General features: G+C 38.9%; 1 long non-coding RNA gene across 1 annotated transcript in view; it reads left to right on the forward strand.

The window, feature by feature from the left end:
• The window catches only part of LOC122333234, a 47,383-nt gene that overhangs the window by 19,875 nt on the left and 12,442 nt on the right, over window positions 1–15,066 (forward strand). The window contains exons 5-7 of the long non-coding RNA XR_006248603.1: window positions 1,526–1,753; window positions 8,354–8,725; window positions 9,329–9,467. This is a non-coding gene — a long non-coding RNA (uncharacterized LOC122333234). The remainder of the gene's footprint in view (window positions 1–1,525; window positions 1,754–8,353; window positions 8,726–9,328; window positions 9,468–15,066) is intronic.

Below are 15,066 nucleotides of genomic sequence, written 5' to 3' on the forward strand. Positions count from 1 at the left end.
ATGTCTATCTGAGGGAGCAATTAACAGAAGCAGGAGCAAAGCCAAATGGACTGCGAGGCCAAGAGCTGAAGCAGCATTGAGAGCACAGATTCTGCCGCAGACACGTCACTTATTAGCTCGTGCACTAATATGACCTCCTGCGCACCTAGTCCTCGGGTCTTCGGGGACATTACCTGCCCACTTCACATTTTATGCTCAGTGAATACTCCAAGCCCAAGAGGAAGTCCACGAAATCCTCAGGCTTGGGGTCACAGCTGACCTCCGCTATCCTTCAGCATGTTTACAGGACACGTTTAGCAGAGCTCCGTTCTCCTTGTGTACTGAAGTAGAAATGGTGCACTGTGCTTAAGCTAATGCATGCAGAAGCGGGTTTGGCCATTGCTGATTACGGCGTGCCAGCGCAGTAGTTAGCCGAGAGGCTTGCGGTTTGTTGTGCTCTCACATCGCCTGTCCTTTGTTTTAAAGGTCTCTGCGGTGCTGCTTGTTAACCGCTTTCCAACATTCTGCCAAATCCCCATCAACATCCCTAATATCAGGCGACAGTTTAATGCCTGGCAGGTTTTCCAGACGAAAAGTTGCGCCAGGCTTTGAATGCAAAGTTCTTCACTGCACTTCTGAACTCTCTCCTCTGAGATTATTGAATAAAACTCAGAACGAAAGTATTGATTTACAAACAATTTAGTAAATTAAAGTAATTCAGGGAAAGTACATTTAAAAAAATGAAAACAATGGTTAAAAGCACATTGAAATTAAGACATTTGTCCCATTTGATTTGACCCAACTGATTCTTTATATAAATAAAGAATATATTACATATTCCATATATAAATAAAATATATATGAATATAATTAGAAAAGAAAAATGTAGCTTTAAGAGTACACATCTATTATTACCATTTTATTACAAATGTATCTGTATGTATGTATGTATGTATGGCATGTGTGTGTGTGTGTGTGTGTGTGTGTGTGTGTGTGTGTGTGAAAAACCAGATCCATTTTTAGAAACGTCAAAAATTTTTGTTTTTAAATTAATCTCAATAAAACAGCAGCTGAGTTCTTTTTAAATAAAAGAATATGAAATAAGATATAAAATATGACATAAAAATTAACAAAAGTGTAGTTATCAGTTTTTACAAAAAATATTATATATATATATAAATAAATATATGTAACTTTACTTTTATATCAATTATATATTTATATTACATGTAACATTTGTCAGAAATATGTACATGCATGTAATATATATGCTTATAAAAGGACTTAGACTTAAAAAAACAATTAGTAAAGCATAATAATAATAGCCAGAAAGCTAAAAATAAATTCTAAACCAAAAAAACATCATATATATATATATATATATATATATATATATATATATATATATATATATATATATATGGAGAGAACAAAAACAATTGAGTGCGGTTTTGTCCATATATATGTATATATCATCTTTTTCCTCCTCATTCTGTTCTTTTGTGTCTCTTCCTGACCACTCTCATGAAAATTCATATTCCTGCAGCTCCTGTAGGCATCCAGGCCTCCCTGAAGCAGAACACGCACCGGCCGGGGCTCATGGGAACTGTAGGCATATGACACGTCAAAACCTGAGGCTCTTTCACGGATGGATGACGCACTTTCTCATTTCTCCCGCTGTCTTCGTGATCTCGGGATGAGAGGCTGTGCGGAAGGGCAGGTGGAGGTCACAGACACCGGCTCTGTCACTATACACACCACGAGCAACAAGAAGGTATTCTGCGCTCGAATGAGAGCGATTCGTTTAGTGCACGAGTATAAAGTCACGCCAATGAATCAGTCGGAATGCTGTTTTGAGTGGATGAGCCTTGGTTTTAATTCAAGCAATTGCAAGCACCAATTAAAAATAAAGCAATCATACTTACGACAAGCTAATTAGATTAGTTCAAACAGAATATTTTTGGCCAAGTGTAATTCTTTTAAGATAAAATGCTCGACTGTTGAAGGATACAAATGCGCTTGGTTTGAATTAAATCCAAATAACACATTTTATAAGTGCCAAAAGACAATCAAAGCCAGGCCAATTGAAACGGGAGCATAAAAAACAACACATTCGCATGTTAATATTTTAGCATATCAATCAATATGATTTGTGTGCTTTATCTGCTTGTGTCACACTGATGGTTAGTTACTTCTAAGGGAGGACTATCATGCTTTTTAACCGAAAATCATGTTTCTGTATGTAAGATAAAGTTGTCATGTCTGTGTGTTACTGTATGTCACGTTATTATACATACAGTCAAAATGAGTTATGAGTCTATCAGACGAGAACTTTTTTTCCCCTGATCATAAAATATATGATGTAAAAATCATTTAAAATATGTAATTGCGTAACATCTGTGTAATTGAACTTTCATTGCTTTGCTTTGTTTTTATGAAGCGTATCTTTTTATTTTATTTGTTTAGTTTATTAGTTTTTATTTTAAAAAATCATTTTTATTTACAGTATAATTTTATTTACATATGTAAGTTTGGTATATGTAAGTTTATTTTTATAGATTTCTATATTTTATATATTATTATAATTTTTATTTATAATTTTTTTATTTTATTATAATTTAAATGATATAGCATTTTATTTAAACAATATTAATAAATAGTGCTATAATTTTTTTGGCATGTGTCCATTTATTTTTAAACGTTACTATGTTTTAGTTTTTATTTTATTAAAAATGCATAATATAATATTTTTATGAATAACATTACATTTTTATTAGCATATACAAGCTTATTTCATGTATTATTAATATATTTATAGCTTATTTGTTTTTTATAGATTATTTTAAAAAATTATTCGTTTTATTTGCTTATGTTCTTTTTATTTCTATTACTTTTTCAGCCTTTGAAAAGGCTTTTAAAAGCTGAACCTTCTCCATTATTGCACTGAAAAAGCTCATAACACAGCGGCGTTTGGGACTAAACCGGCATGATCTGGAGTCAAACAGCAGCCAGATGTTCTCTTGGACTTGTTGCGGTTTACCAAAACCCTAGTATATAGAAACCAGAGCCCTACGTAGGGGCCGTGATATCACATACGCTTAAAGGCGGACTCTTTTTCATTTCTCCAATCAGCCTAGAAATCTGAGCTCACGTTTTCCTCAGCGAATGTTAATACACTTTGCGCGTTTGATCCTCTCCATCTCGGTCCTAAACAGGGACGAGCTCTTGTTCTCCTCTTCATCGCTTTGATGTCAGAAGGTTTGGCGTCCCGAACGCCCGAGGACCTGTATTGCTGCTAGTTATTTCAGCTGGCGCTAACACCTCGAGGAACCAGAAGGGCTCGGGCGCAATTCCGCAGGATGAAATGTTTTTATTGATCTCGGCAGGAGAAACACTCCAAATGCTTTCTTCTGTTCTTTTTATTATTTGCCGGCGCGTTGAACAAAGACAACAAACCCAGCGAGGGAATGCGGTTCCGCTCTCGACGCATCAAACAGGAGACGATGCCTGGGGTGTTTTTTTCGTGTTTGAGAACGTCATGACTGGGCAAAGCGCGTAACGTAATGAAGTATTAGCCGAGTTGCTTTGGCCTTTCGAGATCGTGTAGGTAGAGCGGCTGAACTCTCGAGCTAAACCAGCACGAACCGGTCCGGACCAGCGCGGCCCTCGTATCTCTTCGGCAGGGGCGGAGGAAGCGCGTCTCCAAGGATCGGCGAAAATCCCAATAATGAAAACATATGGCGCCCCCGATAGCCGAGAGAGATGCTTTTTAATGCGCTTGATATGTTTGCGCCGCGCGATCGGATGGTTTCCGGGAAGCGGGGAGTTGGAACAGATGTGAAAACCGGCGAGGGCTGCTAAAGCCGGCGGTCTTCTTGTAGGTGGATTTCGCCATGTGTTCAGATCAATTAATTGATTTTATGAATTCGCGGTTATCATATGCCGCGCTCGCATCATGTCGGAATTACCATAAATATGAGTTTCTGACTAGAACCGCTCAGGTCCTTGTAATTAAAAAAGTTATGAGTTGTGACTTGAATTATGTATAGCAGGTGGGCTTTCTTTCTTTTTTCCCCGTATTTAGCTGGATCACGTAGAGTGAACTAATGCAGTTGTTTTCTTTAATGAGAATTTTTGTACATCGCAAATCTAGAGAATTAGCACCGTTACATTTTGTAAATGGTTCAAAGACCATGGTCTTGGTTAGTATTTTTGTCTTATTTTTCATGAAAAATATTTTTAAAATCAGATGCATTCGTTTATGTTTGCATAAAAAACATTTATCGATGTCTCTGCTGCATTTGAAGAAAAAAATACTGATTAAAACAGCTTTTTTTGCTGTAAACTACTGTGCAACGGTTTGAAGTCAGTATGTTTTTTGAAGAGATAAAACAGTAAAAAAAATACAGTAATATTTTAAAATATTTTTTACAGTAACAATAACTTTTTCTATGTTGAATGTATTTTAAAATGTCAGTATTATTCCGCTCTTTAGTGTCATCTAATATGCTGATTCGATGTTCAAGAAACCTCAATTATTATTTCTATTATTGTTAATGAAAATATTTATGCAGTTTCGTGGATATATGTCCGAAATTGAAATCTTTCACAAGTTTTTCTTTCGTCTTTCGTCATCAGTTTAATTGATCATTGCCGAATAAAAGTCTTTCATTAAAAAATAGTATAATAAGTTTTCCGAATTTTTAAGAATATTTTGCCGTCATCGGTAACAATTTCAGAGTTATGAATGTTGCCAGTCATTCTGAAATGACATAAACATAGCTCTACACCTTTTAACTTTTCCAGGATCTAAAATATAACGCCACATGACATTATTACCATGCAAGCAAGATGTTGACCAGAAATGGCATGCCAGATATTGCACTCTGAAGTCGTTTACGGCTTCATTCACGAAGCCTCGAGCGACGTTTACCGCAGATCCAGTTCCATACATACAGCGTTTTTCTCTTCCTGCAGCAAACCCTTTTTCAGAGAGCTTTACGACCTTGTCATAACCGCCTCTTCCACCTTACGGGCTGGAGAGAAAAAGAGCAGGCGGTCTTCCAGGAGCCGCGTCGATACGCCGAAAGTCAAAGAGAATGGCTGATACATCTGACGTAAAGACGAATTGATCGCTGTCCTTCCCGCCGTCGTTTTTGAAAAGGCCCCAGAGTCCATAGACCGCAAGTTAGCTTTTTAAAGTTCAGCTTCTGTCTGCTGTCCACGGCGTCGGCGGGAGCTCCAATGCACACGTTGTCAATAAGCATTAAAATGAGCGAAGAACAGAGTGTGGCGCATTGAGTGTGACTCAAAGAGTCGGTTTAACAGAGCTGACTCACTCCACGACCAGCCGTAAACCTCCAAACCTCTGCTCATTTAAGAGGGCTTACACAACCATAATACATTTCACCTGCTTGCTGTACAGCAAGAAAACCGTACGCCGTGTGTGCGCCCTTTGCTTTTCATTACGTTGCATTGGTGCTAAAAGCTTCCAGTGAAGTGACGAGAGACAGAAAGAAGTGCGCAATTGCCCAATGTGTCCAAAAATCACTAAAATTATGATCATTTTATGATTTCCGAACTTCCCCGGAGGCCTTCGATGCAGCTGTTGCTCTATAAACATCAGAAATACTAATACACACAAATATAGGCTGAAAGTGAAGCTGATTGGCTGATTTCAAGTAGAGATTCAAAAGTGGGATATGTCACCAATGTATAATGGCAGTATTTTTATTATTTTTATTTTGTAGTATAATTTGATTGATTTATACCGAGAACTAAAATACACTTCTGTAGCATTTAAAAATGTTTATTTATAGTTTATGCAGACTGTTTCTGAATGTTTTAATAAAATGTGACTCATAAACTCTTTTTACGCAGTATTTCATGCAAAACACTTTTGCAAACCCAACGCAATTTTGAGGCTTTGCTACGAAGATAACACTTTTAAACACACCATCCCGAGAAAATTGTAAGTATTTTGCAAGGTGGCAATTTCATAGAAACAGATTTTTACGAAAATGTGCGTTTTTTTCTCCATGGCCTTGCTCAGTATTTTTATTTGTATTATTTTTCATGAAAAATATTTTTATGCATCTTTATGCATTCTGGCCATTCATTAACTTGATAAAAAAGTTTTGGTGGAGCTGAAAATGCCAACTTTTGAAAGCTCTCAAACTGCAAATTTTTAAAAACGATACCATTATCAACTCAAATTTACTAAAATGCAGTTTTATTAAAATTGTGATGTGTCCATTGTATATTAATGTTGCTATATGTGCTATGGGTTTACTGACCTAGCATCCACATTCATAATCCATTTTTTAGTACAATTGTTTTCACATCAGTCAGAACTGTCCAGAATACACCAAAATGACACCGTATCAATTTATTCCTGACTATTGATTGGTTTTGTCCATCTCGTCTGGTGCGTATGAGGTAGCGTGACCCGTGATGGAGTGGACCGAACGCTCATCTTTCATCGCGGTCTTGACCAGCGCGGCAATCTCTGCGTTTCGCCATTCTCCCGCAGCACCTGTCAGATTGGGGCCTCCACTGGGTCATTACCCACAATCCTCTTTATTAAACTCGTCTGTCGAACGGCACATCATAAAGAGCAAAACCAGAGCAAAAGCGGAGCCGGATCTCTCCGTAAGCATCGCAAATCATTATCTCGCCATCTCTGCTTGACTTTCTCTGCATGGGAAGTCGATGTTATTGACACACGGGCTTATGGGAGCTTTCTGAAGCATCTCTTCATGGTGTATTATTCCCAGCTAAAGTCGAGAGGTGAACGTGTCTTTGCCTAATGGGCTGTTTTTGGAGCTCTGAATGCATCTTTTTTGTTTCTGAATCTGATACGGTGCGCGAGAGATTTAAAAGGGGGAAGCCGCTTTTGAAGTCTGTTATTTAAAAGAAAAAACTACACGCGGCGTGTAATTTTTGTGGCATTAGCAGCGCCAGATTGCAATGCGTTTGTCTGAGCAGCTCTGCCTCGAGCGGCGGTGTGGGTTTAGAACCGAAAGGACACTGAATCGATCAAAAGTCACATTAAAGATTTTCATTTTTACAAAAGCTTTCTATTCTAATTGCTATTCTTCTGGACTTTCCATTATTAAAGAACGCTTTTTTTAAAAAAAAAAAAAAGATCACGTGGTGACATGAAGAGGATGGTGCTGGAAATCGCATTTTGAATAATGTTTAAATGAGATGTTTCGCATTTTATTGTATTTTTAATGAAATAAATGCAGCCTTGGCGAGCAGAAGAGATTTTAAACGCACGTTTTGTGTATTCAGGCCCATGCTCGTGTTGTCAGCCTCGCTCTTCACGAAAATACGGCTTTATTCTGCAGAGGATGTTTTGAATAGATGCTTCAGGTACTCAGCCATGATTTCAACAGTCGACCTGAATCCCTTCAGTGCCAGGTTTCTCTCCGCAGCGTGCTGGAGAGGATACGGATGTTTTGTGAGTCCCAGAGTATCATTTGTATTGGTGAGAATCTGTCTGTATCATTTTCAGCTGCTTTTTTTAATCTCCTGTCCTGTTATTTCTAGCTGTCTGCTTGTCAGATTTCATTTTTCGTGATTATTTGTACTTACACTTTAACAATTGAACATTATATATCAGTGAAAAGTCTGATTTTTAAGCTCCTCTGTGATCTTCTGTGAAAAATCTCTCCGCTTAAACCTCAAATCCTCCGCTTCTTTCGGTTCCGTTTTGTTTTTATGTTTTTGCTTCATCCCCAATTTCTTTTAGCAGTGTCTCTTTTTCTGTCAGCTGTATTTCCCAGTCTTCTACCGCTTCCTTAACATTATTTCTCTCCTCTCGCCTTCGGATCCTCTTGTATAGAAAGCCCGTTTTCTCAAACGAACAAAACACAAAAACAAAACTAGGAAATTGCGACTCTTTATCTCACAATTCTGAATGAAATCGTCAGAACTGCAAGATATGACTTAACTATAAATATCCTGCAGACATGTTTGTCTCGTCATGCGAGTATTCTTGGGAAGTTTCAAGAGGTGGATGCAAATAACTTGCAAGTTTCTTTTTCGCTTCCTGACAAAGATAAGATGCGCAGCTCCAGCTCAACAAAACAAACGAGGCACATATTAAATGCTTTGTCTCGGTGTTTAAGCAATCTGTTAACGTTCCCGTTCATCTCATTATCTCTCATAGTACATGATTCAGCGTGGGAAGAAAAACTGTAAATAAAAGCAGCAACAGTAATTTGCTTCCACCGTGATTCTGTAATTCGAAAATCCCCAGTTTCCTGCTGGTATTACAACATTGCGGCGGCGCTCATCTCGTAAATGCGATCCCTCCGACATGACTTGAAGGCAGCATCTCTCTCTCTCTCTCGTTTTCTCTCTCCAGATACGTTCCCGTTGCTGCTTGTGTGTGCCGCTCACCTGCTGAGCGTTAGATTGCTCTCAGGCTTTGACTAATTGCTTTTCTTCGGCGAGAGAGTGAGAAGAAGCCATTCGCCTTTGTGAATTTACTGAAGCTCTGAACGTGTGGGATCTGGTGCCGTTTCTGGCACCTCCGTCCCAGGCGACTTCTGTCCTGGCGCAGATTGATGTCTGGAGTCGTGCGGTGCACAGAAGCCCAATCCCAGCTAGCGGGGAACGTTTTCACAACATTGAGACAACCTTGCCAGAATGTTCGCCAGAACTCGAACGCTCAAACAGCAGGAGGCGCTTTCACACATCTTCTGAAAAATTACATCATTTATGGATCCAGAAACAGGTGAAGAAGAAGGTTACACATATATACTATGCTAACACAATTTACAGGTGCATCTCAATTAAATTAGAATCTTGTTATTCAATTACAATTGTGAAACTCATGTGTTAAACAAATGCATTGCACACAGACTAGAGTAGTTTAAGTCGTTGGTTCTTTTAATTGTTATGATTTTGGCTCAAATTTAACAAAAACCCACCAATTCGCAATCTCAACAAATTAAGGAACTGACACTTCAAAATAAGAGTCTTTAGAGCCAGACTAGGATGAGTTCGTGGGCGCTCCAGCTAGCGATCGTAACAAATATAGTAATATTGTTCTCAAAGCACAATTTATGTTTTGATGCATTTTACTTGGACGTTTTATTTCAGAATATTCAGATAACATTAAAAATAAAGCTTCCATAATGTTGGCAAAATTAAAAATTGCATATTCGTGCCACATTAAAAACTTTTTTAAACATTAAAAAAAGACTAAATGATTTGAAGATTAACAAAACATTGAGAAATACTTAATTAAACTTAACGAAAGCATTAGAAAAACGTTCCCACAACATATTTTCTCTTCCCGTCTTTTCCCTTCTTCTGTATTCCCTACTCACTTTAGTCCAGGAAAACATGTGCCCTATCTCTGGACTTCAGGTTGAAGTTTTACCTCAGCACTCCGTTGGGAATAATCTCAGAGTCTGGATGGCCAGGACTCTTGGGACGCCAGCAGCTGATAATGAGTTGACACGCAGCCCACGGTAAGCAGGTGATCCTCACATTTCTCATGTTTTCCAGTTTGCTCTCAGTTGTGTGCTTTTTGTCTTTGTTTTGTTTTCCTCCTCCGTCTGCCACACAAGCCTTGGCACAGCAAGGTGAATCTCCCAGCGTCCCTCACACAGGCAGCATGCCAATTAGATGTGCCGAGTCATTGGCAGACCCACGAGGAATCTGCGCTCGCAGAAAGAGCTGGGACGCCTATAATTTATAGGGTTCTGCTCATCCCTTACAAGCCAGGGCTGCGTTTCCCAAAAGCATTGTTAGCCTAAGTAGATCATAGAACCATCGCCGCAAACAGTCTTTACGATTAACTTATTTTGAGAAACGTAGCCCTGATCTTTAAATATCTTGGCCAGCGTAATGATGCTTTAAGCTACTAATAAGAACGTACTGCTCTAAGCTTCATTTAACACATTTTACCATAATGTGTTGGAGAAACCACATTAAAACGTTCCCGTAGCGGGCAATTTACATACACAGTTGCAATCAAAACTTGCTCAATATTTAATATGTAAGCTTTACTAGAAATCCATAGACTTTTTATTATTATTATTACATCTGTAACTGTTTAGTGGCATTCTAAAACTGGCACCGTCAGTGTAGGATTTATAAAACAGCGGTGTCGTAATTATTCAACCCCTATTCAACTTTGCTGTTTTAAGTCCCTTACTAGTATAGCAGGGTACAAACTGTGTTAACACAACCTTTAGAAAATCTATAATAACACTTAATTAGCTTAAGCACGTATATCAGTTAAGCCCATGCATCTGCTGTTGAGTAGCAATTATGGCCAAGTCACAAAAGCTATAGAAAGTAGACTTTTAATTCCATCAGAAAGGCTATGGCTACAAGAACAGTTCCTGGAGACACAGCTGGCAACATCATTAATAAGTTTAAAATGCATTGTTCCACCGAAAAGCTTCTAGAGTGTTAAAGAAAAGCACAGTACAATCATTTGATTAGATTGGCTGAGAAAAACCCTCCATTTACTGCAAAAGACAGGCAGGGTGACCTGATGAAAGGAGAAAAAATATTTCAGTGCAGAGTATAAGAACACTGAAGAAGCATGGCTTTCACGAAGGCCGTTCTTGACCAAAACATAAAAGGAAATATATCTATGAAAAACTAAAATTAGCTTGTATGGAGCTTTGGAGATCTGGAAGAGTGTTTTGTGGAGTTATGAGACCAAACTTTGCCTGCCTCAAAGATGGCAAAGCTAATGAGCAGAACACCATCTCCTTGGTCTCTTTGTAGGTAGTGGAAGTCTTTATTGAGGGACATCATGGATTCATTGAACTTTCCTGAACGACAGCCATCTCAAAGCATGCATCTAAATACAATGAATTTTTTTTCAGGTATCAGAATGTTCTTGAGTGGCCTGTTCAGTCTCCAAAATAAATCATATTTAAAATATTTGGTGGAATTTGAAGAAAAAAGTGGCAACGTAAAAAACGAAGATAGCGGTGATCTCAATGCTTTTCAAGTGAGGACTGGGCCAAAATTGCAGAGGGAGTTGACAAAAGCTTCTAAGCACTTAGAGGTTATAAAGGAAGAAAGATTCTCTTCAAAATTGGACTTTTAGAGGCTAGATAAGTATGCACATGAATGCTTAGAGCCTTTTCATTTTTCATCGACTTAACATAATCAGAATTAAATGTTTAATAATGAGCTTTCTATTAGTATGATGCCTAAGTAAGTGTTTTTACAAAAGCAGCAGAATGTCTTGCAGGTTAGGGGTTTGAATAATTTTGATCGCAACTATCTATATCTATCTGTCTAACAAATAAATATATAAATTCAATAAATGCACATAATCCTGTATATTAAACAGGCCCTTTACTACTGGGACCTTCATATAATTTAAAGTGCCTTACATAAATACTGGAACAGTAACAACAAAATGAATCCATTTGCTGTTGAGTTTAAGAATATATATGATTAAAAGATGAATATGAGACAAAACTACATAATGTCAAATTTTATTACTGGTTGTTCCATTGAGGTTTACATTGACGATAAACCTCTGCCAAGATAATTTGTGAGTCTGTATATATAAATGTGTTTCATTACACTAAGCTGAAAACACACAGATGAACAGCAGCAACTGAATATACTGAATATATCACTACGAAAGTGAGGCAAAATCATGCATCGCTGAATCGTGTCTTTTTGAATTGGGTCATTTATATGAACCATCTGAACGAACCAATTCACTTCTAAACGAATCAGACGTTCCAGTGCTAAATTTGACAGAGGGGCTGTATTAGAAGAGCACATTCTGATTATTGCCTCAGCTCGCTCGGCTGTGAAGCCAAGTGTCATTAGTGTCTCATTTAAAACAGCTATTTAGCATTACGATAAAAATAACGCTAAATTTAGTTAGCCTCTCCTCAACTTTGACACATGTTCCAATGCAATTGCATAAAAACCTGCAGATTTTCCCCCACAAACCAGCACGGAAATGATGAAAAAGGTCAGCAGATCCTGTCTGGTGCTGCTTCGGCCGAGTGACTCATTCTTGTGTTTTTACAGGAGAGACACACGCTGCACTTTCATCTGATTGGCGCCTAGACGTTTCTCAACGAGTCCTTTAAAAATACCTTCATGTTCACAGATCCTCCGTGATTATCCGTAATTATGCTGATTTCTAAGATGCCTCGTTCTGGCCAAATACTAAGCACTTCTGTGTATCCTCCAAGGAAAATGCAAACGCTCACGGGGGGAAAAAAAGAAATCCATCCAAGCAAGAGAAATGTCTGATAAACAAAAGTCAGAATATGACTAATGACCCCTCTCGCAGTTTTTCAGTCCGGAGAAGAGCTGTATAGCACCGGACAGGTAACAGTAATCGCATTCATGCAGCTCGCATTGGTGTGCTTTCTGCAGATGCAGCACTTTGAAGAGGTAATTACAGAGCAAACGGAGAAGATGAGTTGACAACTCCGCGTTTCCACTCGCGAGGTGGAGGATTTGTTTATATTTCCAAGGAGAGAGATTTGAGGTGCAGGCATAAGCACATTCACACTCGCTGACCTAGAAAACTCTCTCTAATGATGCCAAAGGCAATATGATTTAAACAAACAGTTCAAACAGCCAGATCAACAGCAGAACACATTCACTCTCTGCCTGAAACCCACAGGAATTTCCATACTGATTTGTGCTGGTCTTGCTGGTGAATGAAGCATTTGAGCTTCTCTGTACTACTTTTGAGATATTTGAGGGTTGGGAAGATTTATAAAAAGTATTCCCGACAAGCGCTGTGCTTATTTAAACACTAATATTTGAACAAACTGGTTTTCAGTATATATTAAATTGTAATTTATCCCTGTGATGCAAAGCTGAATTTTCAGCGTAAGTGTCACATGATTCTCCAGAAATCATTCTAATGCGCCGATTTGTTGCGCAAAAATGAAAAATTAGCAAATTAGCAAAAAATAGCACTTTTGACAAATGTTGCCACTTAATAAAAGTCAAAATTAACTTCAGGAAATGTGCATGCAACGGGAAGAAGCTCTGTGAAAAACTAAACTAAACTTTCTTTTGTCTTTGTCACGAAGAAATTATTTACTGGAAAATGTTTTTTTCGTTTCCGCTCATTCACATAACTTTTGCTGTTGTTCTTAAAATCGTGAAATTCACGTGACATTTTTCCTTGTCTACCTACAGTGCATATCGTCGGTATAATGGAAGATTTGGGACTCTTGCGGTGCCAGAAGCCGATTAGCATTTTTCAGGATGCCATTTTCCCAGAGAGTAATTAGTCTCACGACGTTCATAACAAATCAGGCGATTGTCTCCAAAAACGCGTGAGCAAAGATGGCGTCCTGCGGGTCACGTAAACTCCTCGCGTCTCCTGCTCCAGCCGACCAGCAGCCATTGAGATGAACGAGAATGCAAACGGATGGCTTTCCCCGGGTGTGTTGAATTAAAGGATGATTGAAATTTATCAGATTTGCTCCGAGTCCCGCGAGGAGCGGCGCATACACTTTGCCCTCGTTAACAGCCCGTTGAGGCGATAGGCCACCCGGTCTACCTGTGAAGTGTTTTGATAGAGTCACGTCATGCAGAAGTAGCGTTTCCGTCGCGGAATACAAATGCGCCGCGAGTTCCCTTGATCCCTTTTCACAGTCATTTATAAGTAAATGGGCCTTGTAGAAGAGAGTGAATATGAAAAGGAATTGCAAAAGATCCCCTCTGGGTCTCGCCCAAGTAATGTAATATCTATTCATGAAAGAGGATAAGCATCTGATAGGGGCAATCAAGAAGAGTCAGATTGGAGCCATGACTTTTCGGCAAGAATACACGATTTGATGCAATCTTCGGCTTCCCGTTCGGCTTGACGGCTCGCAGAATAGAAATGAGCCCAGCCGCGCATGCACACGTCAATCTGTGTCTTTATCCGGAGAAAGTCCGGTTATACCGAATGAGGTCACGCCGGTGCGTTCATCACTAATGCATCGCCCAAAGGGGCGGATCGGCAAACCCTGTACATCTGCATACGTTAGCGCGTGCTTCCCCTGATAAACAGCGGAGGCATGCGTTGGCGTATCCAGATTTCAGCCTTGAACGAAGCGGCTGCCTGACCGGATTAGTTCAGCGCGCATAGCAATGCGCACGAGCTCGCCGCGTGTGTTTTTGCACTCACGAATGCGGGTTATAAATACCTCAGTGTTGCTCTCCGGCCCCTCGTCGGTACTTGTTAATCAGCCAGGACCTGCTGAGGTCATTCAATTGAGTTGCGAGCATAATGAGAACTTCATCATCTGCAGCGGAGTGCGGTTGGCCGGAGCTTGTCCTCGGGGAGGTGTGATATTTGTAATAATTATTTGTGCGCGTGTCAGCGTGCATATGCCGTTTCGCGGCCTGGAGTACTCGCTAATGCGGCGAATCCTTGGAAATTCACCAGGGAGCTGTTATTTGCTGCCTCACCGGGGGGGAAGGCGTTCCTGTTTGTTTGTTTGTTGGATGTCCTGCACTTCTGTGAATGTTCATCCATGATCAAAAATCAAAAGCTCTGTTATGCTTTTGTAGAGAAATGCAGACACACTGTATAAACTATAGGCCAACCAAGTCATTGAGTGTGAGATAGGCCTATTTATAAAGTCAATACCACCTTTTTCTGAGTTAAAAATAGCGACAGCCATTTGTAAATTCTCATTTAATGAGACACCAGCAGCCAGAAAATAAAACAAAAATGGTTCTTTATTGTGAACCCCCCCTTTTGAATATGCTATATATATATATATATATATATATATATATATATATATATATATATATATGTAAATTTGTTGAGATAAGATTTAATCATTCGAAATGCACGCAAGACTTGTCATATAAGATTTGATTTTATTGTTTTTTGGGGGTTTTTTTTGGTGCAGTAAGACAAAAAAAACTGTCTTAATTTCCAATACCGTGTTCAAGTAAGTTTACTGTATCTTTTGAGATTTATCAGATATTTTGTGGAAGGTTATTTGGGCAGGGTTGTGGAAATTTGCCATTGCCAAAATTGATTTCATGAGGATTAGGTTCTCTTTTAGTAATAGGATTTGAAGATGAAAATCTGATGTCAGCATAGAT

The sequence above is a fragment of the Puntigrus tetrazona genome, chromosome 1 (assembly GCF_018831695.1).
Source record: "Puntigrus tetrazona isolate hp1 chromosome 1, ASM1883169v1, whole genome shotgun sequence".
NCBI classification, from domain to species: domain Eukaryota; kingdom Metazoa; phylum Chordata; class Actinopteri; order Cypriniformes; family Cyprinidae; genus Puntigrus; species Puntigrus tetrazona.